General features: G+C 39.7%; 1 long non-coding RNA gene across 1 annotated transcript in view; it reads left to right on the top strand.

Annotated features, from left to right (window-relative positions):
- The first annotated feature begins 804 nt into the window (after positions 1-804).
- Positions 805-9,318, top strand: part of LOC146863987 (uncharacterized) — a 481,032-nt gene continuing 472,518 nt past the window's right edge. The window contains exons 1-2 of the long non-coding RNA XR_014976598.1: positions 805-942; positions 4,539-4,650. This is a non-coding gene — a long non-coding RNA (uncharacterized LOC146863987). The remainder of the gene's footprint in view (positions 943-4,538; positions 4,651-9,318) is intronic.

Genomic DNA, 9,318 nt, shown 5'->3' with positions numbered 1-9,318 from the left:
ACTTTTTCGAATGTCCTCATATGTCACTTAGAGGTACCTGGGTTTGTGAGTGCGTCTAAAGTAATGTATATATGTGTAAGGTATGACGTTTTCCTGAAGTGAGCCTCAGTTACTTATGGAAAAGTCTCGCAAATTGGTGCCATAGAAACCAGAACTAGATCCCTCTCCCCTGCTCTGGGAAGTTCGATGCTGATCTTAGGAGTCAAAACTTTTATGGGTAAAAAACTTAAAATGAAGCAATTGACAAATATGTACATATAGATATATCAAAATTGTTTTAGTTGAACAATAAATTAGGATCACAACCCATGATAACTACTAATAAACATATCTGGACATCCTACATAAAATGTAGGTTAGTAACATCTGTTAATATGATAGCAAAGACTTCATAATCTATCGAAGTATTTATGAGCGCAAAATATAAACTGATTTGTTGACGCTCAGTTTAACCATTTGCAGGAGCATTGCTTTAAGACGGCTGCAGAATTTCAAGAAGACAAGAATTGATTGTTTTATGTGAGTAGTGGCTTTACTCTGTTGAAAACAGGAAATGAAATTCACCATTCGTTGTCATAAATACACACGGGTAAGACCGGCTAACAATGAACACCTCGCCCTCCAAATCCAATTTACAAGAAAAAAATCCTTGCACCCAGAATGACATGAGGTTCAGCACACTCCATTAAATAAGTCATTCCTCATTCCAGGATATGTCCTTTTCAATAATGGCAGCCGGGAGATTCTCACCGTTATAAATGAGCGGGCGCCCGGATGTGTGTCAGGCGCTAATGCGCCCCCATCCGGAAGGCTGTGCTTGTTCCTCCACCCTTCCCGGGCTGGGAGGACAGCGCCGGAGCCGGGAGTCGCTCAGCCGAACGCGAGTTCATGTGCACGGCTTCTTGTTGTCCAGACAGCTGTTCTCGGCCCTCTTCCCTGCAGGTATCTGTTTGGAGATTAGTAATGCTTCACGTGGCTGTACATCACAAGAAGTGGGTGTGTAATTACATTACGCATGCTTCATCTCCTCAGATTCCCTCACACTGATACTGACTCCACGCACTGGCATTCCTCTGCACACTCTTTTTACAGATTTGAGAACATTCGCGCTGCATGAACTCCGTGGACCTTCACGCAGAGGATACAGTGTTTTTTGTGTGAATTAAGTACGCCTTACCACAAAAATCCGCGTAAAAATGGCAAAAAGAAAAATTACACAGGCTGCAATAATAGCCGCATCATAAATCTCATTTAATCTTATTGATTAAGGCAATCACATCTAGTTACATTTCACTTAACATTTTTTAGGTTTGGAATAAACTTTGTACATTGAAATATGTAAGAGCACAGAAACATTCTTGCTGATTTGAATTTTTTCTGCCTCTGGTACATTGGGGAAGCGTGGAAAAAAAATGTTTTTCTGTGAGTGAAGCACATTTTTTAACTTTTGTGGTAGTCTGAATATCACTTTTCACTGATCCTTTTGGAGAACACATAGGGGCAAAAATTGGCAAATGTTCTGACCACCCACTGTGCACATTCCCTACTTAATATATAAATCATGGGATCATGGGACAGATGTACGAAGCATTTAATTGGTCGCAAACGGCCGACCGGCAAAATGCATTTTTCTATGTGCAGAAGGCACAATGTGACTCGGTAACTTGTTACCGATTCGCATTTTGTTTTTGCAATTCCATATTAGGAAGGGGCGTTCCTATTACTGAATAGCACTGGTATGAATGAATGTTTTCCAACCGGGAATGCGGTAGCAAAACATTCGCAGTTACAACAAACTTCTAGTTGGTGATAACCTATTCGCAAACGTGAAGGGGTCCCCAAGTGGCCCTTTCCCCTTTGTAAATGTGGGCACCAGAACTTTTTAAGAGCCGGCAGTGGTCTGCAGTGGTCCACAGACCACTGCCTACTCTTAAAAAATGAAAAGGTAGTTTTCCATTTTTATTTTCGAAATGCATCCTATTTTCCTTTAAAGAAAATGGGCTGTATTACAATAAAAAATATTGGTTTATTTAAAAAGCAATCACAGACACAGTGGTCGGCTGTCCCCCGCAGGCCACCATCCCCTTGATTGTAGCTATTCACAATTGATACCAAATTGCGACTTGCCTTATGAATATTAATGAGTCAGGTCCATTTGCGACCCATTGCGAATCACTATTAGTGGCAAACACACTGTTGCCCATTGTAGTTTGCAATTTCCTAATAGCAAATCACTCAAATCCGCTATTAGGAAACCGCAAACACCCGATTTCGTACATCTGGCCCCATGTTTTTTTGTGACAGTCGCTGCCCGCTTCAATGTCAGTAAAACATCTCAGTAAGACGCAGAGCAGCATACATGGTGTCTGAACCACCTCCCTAAAGGCTCCGAAGGTCCTCCCTGCTTTTTGTTTCCTGTCTAGGCATGCACTTTGAACCGTGGTGGTTCCAGACAAGACAATTGCACAAATGTCTACAGTGCACCAGAAGAAAACCACCACCTTGTCAGGAACATGACTAAATTAGTTTTTTTCTGGAGATTGAGTTCTGATTTTGGGGGACGTGGGCTGACGCCAACGGATATGGCTGCACTTTAGCAGAGCTTCCGCTCCAGGGATGTGAACCACATATTTTCAGAGAGCTCAGTGTGAAGGCGAACGGCAGAGCTCGTCTTTGAATGATGCCTGTAGCTGCCCCGAGGTTCTTCCGCTGGCTCGTGTAATCGCGAATAACGTTTTTTTCAGGTAGACGCTTTGCGGCGGACTCGCGGTATCGCGACCGCCATTTTGTTTGATGTTTTGCCGAGAGTGTTTATGATGTGTCCACGATGACGAGAATTACTGTTTTTCTCCTGGTGCTCCTTCCACAATATTTCTGCTTCACTACTCGTGTCCATTTGCAGAAGCAATGTGCAATTTGCACTTTTTTCTTAGTTTCAGCTGTTTTTTCTCATCAACCTCTGTGAGGGGAGCAGCCATTTTGGAAGTTGCTATTCGTCTTCACCATTCAACTCTATGAGGGGACATGAGTCATATGTATTTTGAAGGCGCCTTATCTTCTCTTCTTATCCAATATTTAAATTTGGCCTCACCTGCATATTTCTGTGTAAATTAAGACGACTGGCTACACCTATTGTTCTTGCATTAACGAAGGAGGCTGGTCTATTCTAGCTTAAGGTGCCCTATTAGCAGCGCAGCTCACACTGGCTCCTACTTTTGCCTCATGATTTATCGCTGTTGAGATCCTGCTGCACGCCCAATTTCTTTTCTCCAGCTATACTGCTTATTTTTTTTTTTTTTTTCAACAGCCTGGTTTAATCTCTTCATGTTTTGGCACTCCCACTTCATAACCTTTCATATTTTCGAGACTCTCTATTTTTGCTGATGGGCAGAATGAAAGGTTCTTTTTTTTCTGCCTCACAACCAAAACGTGTCTTTATCAAGAATTCGAAGCTTTTTTCACAATTTTCACTACTGGATAATACTGACTCTCCAGCGATGGAAGGTAATGGTGCAAAAGGGGATCCTGCACGCACTACATCTGGGAAATCTAATGTGAAGCGTCTGAAACAGGGCCCTCCTTCGCCTCCTAAATCAGCATCTCCAGTCTCTATGGAATTGTTACTGCAGGAAATCAGATCGCTCAGACCTTTCATGGAAGAAACTAATTCTAAGTTACAATCTCTATCGGATAACTGGCTACAAATGGACTCCAGACTTACAGTAGTGGAGCAAAATGTCTTTGCTTTTAATGAGGCCACTAAAGATGTTTCCTTCATGCACACACAAATCTCATCGCTTCAGAAGCAGGTCGAGGACTTGGAAAATCATAACAGAAGAAATAATTTACGTATTTATGGTTTGAATGAGGGGGTTGAAGGTATAGACCCTATTGCTTTCTTCAAATCCTTCCTTCCAAAGATCCTTCAATTACCAGGTGATACTTCCTTGAATATCCAGCGCGCTCACAGATTAGGGCGCGCTTCTACCAATTCCTCATCTGCGCAGTGTCCCAGAGGAGTTATTCTTTATTTTTTAGAGTACACGGATCTACTCTAAGTGTTGGCTGCTGCCAAAGCTATACAACGGATATCTTGGTATGGTTCTACATTATTTTTTGCGCAAGATTATTCAAAAGCAATGGCTGCTAGATTTGAGACCTGACCTCCACGCCATGGGAGCTAGATATGGTCTCTTCCCCCCATGCCTTTTCAAGGTCACTTACAACAATAAGACAACATCATATGAAGATCCGATACGTCTGCAAAGCTTCATTATTTCGAACAAACTTACTCCAATGGACTCTTCAAGACCTTCCTCCTCACCTATTACTTGACTTTCTTATGGCTTGCATGTGATTTTCATTGTTTGCAGCTCCATATCCTTGTATTATGCCTAATTTCAACATGTTATGGCTATTTGCTCTTTTTGAATTTCTGGTCATTATTATTCAGTGGTTGCACTCTTCATGTTTTATTTATTGTTCCATATAGAATGTTCGCCTTACCTTTTTTGTTCTTTCTCTCTTTGTTCCTATAGTTAATATCACGACAAGGCGGGTTCCTTCCTTGGTTTAGGTTGATCCCTGCTGGGTGTTGCGTCCGTTCCATGTGGTTTCACCCACCCTCGCTTTCCTGTTTCCCTTTTGTAGGTATGTTAATGGTTTTACCCTTTGTTTTTTGTTTTGTTCCGATGCTTATTAACGTTATCTGTTTTGGTGTCTTATACATTTTTGCTTCAATGTTCTCCCTTCGATGTATCTCTTCTTCGGTCACTGCATATTTTCATTCTCATTTCTTCTTACTTTTTTATTATTCATTTGATTCATTTACTTCTTTTTTCCTCAACTTGCTAGACTCTAGCTCTTGTTTTCTTTTGTATACTTTTGCTGAGCTTTCCTACTGTGTGATGCAACTATTTTTTCTTCCCCTTTCTCTCTTCATGCATTTCTTTTGTTGTTGGTTTCATGATTTGGACTTAATTTCCGTGCCCAGTATTGTACTTATAGCGTATGTCGTTAAGATTGATTACTTGGAACGTTAGGGGTTTAAATGCCTCCATCAAACAGCAGAGAGTTTTATCTCATCTGGGGAAGCTAAATGCTGATATTGTATTCTTAAAGGAAACGCATCTTTCAGAGGCTGAATCTGCTAAACTAAAGAGGGGATGGGTTGGGCACATTTTTTTCTCTAAAGGGGATGGTAAACGTAATGGAGTGATGATATTATGCCGTAAATCACTCCCAATTACATTGAGATCACAAGAATCGGATACCGAGGGTAGATGGATTAGTGTTAAAATGTTGTTAAAGAATGTTCCAGTTTCCCTTCTTAATGTCTACCCCCCTACCTCTGGTGATACTACCTTCTGGTCTACATTTGCAAAGCAGATTTCCCACTGCATAGATGATAATTTTATATTGGCTTGTGATTGTAACCAAGTTTTCGATCCGTTCACGGACAGGAACTCTAAATCCTCCTTTATCCCTAATAAACCTCATAAAGCATTTACTCACGCCATCACTCAACATAAACTCCTCGATGCGTGGCGACTGTGCAACCCCACTACTAGAGAATATTCATTTTATTCTCTAACACATCAGTCTCAGTCATGAATTGATTATATTTTTGTCTCTCATAATATCTCGCAATCCCTTACTAATGCAGAAATAGGTCCCATTTTGTTATCAGATCATGCCCCTGTCTCAGTTTGTCTTGACATTCTGCCTATACTTACTGGTCCCCCAAGATGGCGTTTTAATAATGCTCTTCTTTTAAATCCAGAGTTTACTGCTTCCTTCATTACTTTTTCAGACGACTATTTCAGGTTGAATAATACTGAATCTTTGCCATTTTCCACTATTTGGGATGCTTTTAAAGCCTCGGCGAGAAACTTTATGATTAATTTTGTAGCTAAAAAATGAAAAATTGCACGCAGTCACACCAGTAAATTATTAGACACCATTAAGAAACTGGAGCATTCTTATTATACTTCCCACTCAAAGGACTCTCTTAATGTGCTTATAAATGCAAAAATGCAATTCAACAAAAAATCGACTGATGACGCTTCCCTATATTTATTAAAATCTAGTGCAAAATTTTATGGTGGGAAAAATAAAGCTGGGAAAATATTAGCTAATTATTTAACAGTCCGACATATCAAGTTAAATATTGAATCTATTTTGGATGAAAACTCAGTTTTAAAGTTTAAGGACACTGACATTTTAGATGCATTTTCTTCTTTTTACAAAACGTTATACTCATCTGAAACACAACCCACGGAACAATCCTTGTCTTCTTTCTTCTCTACAATCCAGAAACTCCAACACAATCTCCCTGATTTGACCCCCCTAGAGATAGACATGTCACAGCAAGAACGCCTAAAGGCGCTTCATGGTCTTAAGAAGGACAAGGCACCGGGCCCAGACGGTTTTACTTTCGAATTTTATACACATTTTCCCAAACTTTTGATTCCCAAATTGCATGCTCTAATAAATCACTTTTGCGCTTTGGATAGATCCTCCGGCTCCTTCTCAGAAGCACATGTCTGCCTTATCCCCAAAGAGGGTAAAGATCCTATTCACTGTAAAAATTATAGACCTATATCTTTAGTTAATATTGATTATAAAAAAAATTCTAAAGCATTAGCCATTCGCTTAGACTCCTTTTTACCAAATTTGTTAGACAAAGAACAATCTGGGTTTGTTAAGGGGTGCTTTATAACAGATAACACATGTCTTTTATTTAATATCTTATCTAAATCTATTCATCTTAAACACCCCCTTGCGGCGATTGCTTTGGACGCTGAAAATGCATTTGACAGAGTGGAGTGGACCTATTTATTTCATGCCCTCAGGTGGAATGGTTTTGGCCCTAAATTTGTATCATTAATTGCTCTCTTATATTCTAATCCACGTGCAGCAGTTTGCGCCAATGGCTTGATTTTATCTTTTTTTGATTTGGGTAGAGGAGTCCGTCAAGGCTGTCCTCTTTCTCCTTTCTTATTTAATTTGGCACTGGAACCTTTCCTCTCCAAATTGCGTCAGAATCCATGCTTACATGGCTTCCAAACCTCTCATATTCATGTTAAACTGGCGGCTTACGCCGATGATATTTTGCTTTTCATGTCACAGCCAGATGAATCTATTCCTGCCTTTCTAATGGAAGTACAGTCATATTCTCTTATTTCTGGCTATAAATTAAATAATGACAAATGTGAGATTTTACCCCTAACCAACTATACTTTTAAATCAGACTTATCGCTTCCAATTTTACTTCGAGTCCCCAACACATTAAATATTTAGGCCTATACTTTGCGTCTTCTATCTCGGACACAGTTTCTCTCTGCATGAATAGGTGCATACAAAAACTTTCAGAAATAACATCTAAATGGCACCCTCTCCACTTACCTTGGGGTCGTTTAGACACTATAAAAATGATGCTCTCGCCCATAATTATGTATACTATTTCCAACATCCCAGTCCCTGTATCCAATAAATGGTTCACGAAGATTAATTCCATTCTATCCTCCTTCTTATGGCAACACAAGAAACCTCATATGTCCATTTTAAGATTATCAAGTCCTAAAACAGAGGGTCTTGTCAATTTTCCCAATTTTCACATTTACCATAAGGCTTTCCTCTTACGCCAAGCCTCCCACTTGTTGCTTGATTCCACAGACAGTGAACCTCTTTGGACCTCAGTGGAGCTTCTTTTCTTGTTCCCCTTCTCTTTTTCAGAATATCTATCCTTCTCACGTAAACCACAGTCCCGCTCTACTCCTATAATTAAATTAACCTCCAAACTTCTGGAAGTTTCTCCTGTTCCAACTCCTATTACTATGGACTCGTTTCTTAACTCCACAATCTGGCACAATAAAAATTTGCTCATCAACCACAAGCCCTTCTATTGGAAAACGTGGAGACAAAAGGGTCTTCTTTGGTTACATCAATTGTTCTCCCAATCTGACTTCTTATCTTTCACTTTGCTTAGACAACTATACCATTTGCCAAATTCATTTCATAATAAATATACTATCCTTAAGAAGGCTGTGATGGATACTTATTCTCAAGTGCCTATTTCCCACACTCCCCTCGTAGGGGTAGACACTTCATCACAGACTTATATTCTTTTAAAAAATTCCCCCAGTGCCTCTACTATATATCGCTACCTATATAACACTCCACAGTTAAGCAGAAATCAAGAACGGAGTTAGCTTGGGAACATGATTTTGAGACCTCATGGTCATTGTCACTATGGACGAATCTTTGGACTAAAGTCCGTAAATCTTCAAGGGCAGCCAATACAACGCAAACATTGTTTTTTGTTTATAACCGACTTTTGCTTACACCGGAAGCTTTAAAATTCACTGCAGTTCCAAATGTGAGTTGGACATGCTCTGCTCCAAACGCTGACTTCTTTCATATGCTATTCTCATGCACACATGTACACATTTTCTGGGAACAGGTTTGGACCCAAATTAGTCTAATTTTTGCGACTAGGTTTCCTTTCTCTTTTGTTCATATCTTCCTAGGAAGCATTTCCTCCATCTCGGATAATATTACACTTAATAGCAAAATTATTGATTTGCTATTAGCGGTTGCCTTTCAACAAATTACCTTAAATTGGAAAGACTCTACGAAAATTTCTTATAAGGCCTGGTGGTATTTGATTTGTCATAATCATAGATTGGACACTTCCTTTGTATTCCCTATGCAAAGGGCGACAAAACGCTTGAACTTATGGTCACCTGTTACATTGTATATTGAAGCTAGTGCCAAACGATGTTCCCAAATCCAACCAGTTCACCAAGAAGTGCTTAAACCTCCTTGAACGCCCTAACTGTTCCAAATCTTTATTTAGTATAATGTTATTATTGCTTTCGCATACTTAGAGTTGTTCTTTTTCCTTTTATTACGAAGTCCGAATTGTGTATGATTTTTTATTACAGCCATTTTATATTGTAATGATATGATTTTTTGCATTACTTATTTTGTATTGACACCCTTCTTCCCCTAATAAAATCTTCTTGAACTTTGAGTTCTGATTTGGTAGTTTGTCCATCATAAACTTTTGTGTGCTACCATGTTTCCTATGCCATTGTGGCATAGAGGACCTGTTGGCACTCTTCTGTCATGGAACCAAAAGCTGCATTATGCAAATGAACCTGCAGAAACAATGGAATACATTGTCATGGCTGGACAAAGCAGAAGGCGTCTCCATTGTCCCTGCTTTATTCTGGCCCACAAAAGCTGAAATGACCTTTGCAGTACTAGAAGCTGCCAATATGTTGTGCAATAGCTCTGTTGCCTGACACTAGC

Source organism: Triturus cristatus, chromosome 2_1, assembly GCF_964204655.1.
Source record: "Triturus cristatus chromosome 2_1, aTriCri1.1, whole genome shotgun sequence".
NCBI classification, from domain to species: Eukaryota; Metazoa; Chordata; class Amphibia; order Caudata; family Salamandridae; genus Triturus; species Triturus cristatus.
The sequence above is the reverse complement of the archived record's forward strand: the minus strand, read 5'-3'. Positions and strand labels throughout refer to the sequence as shown.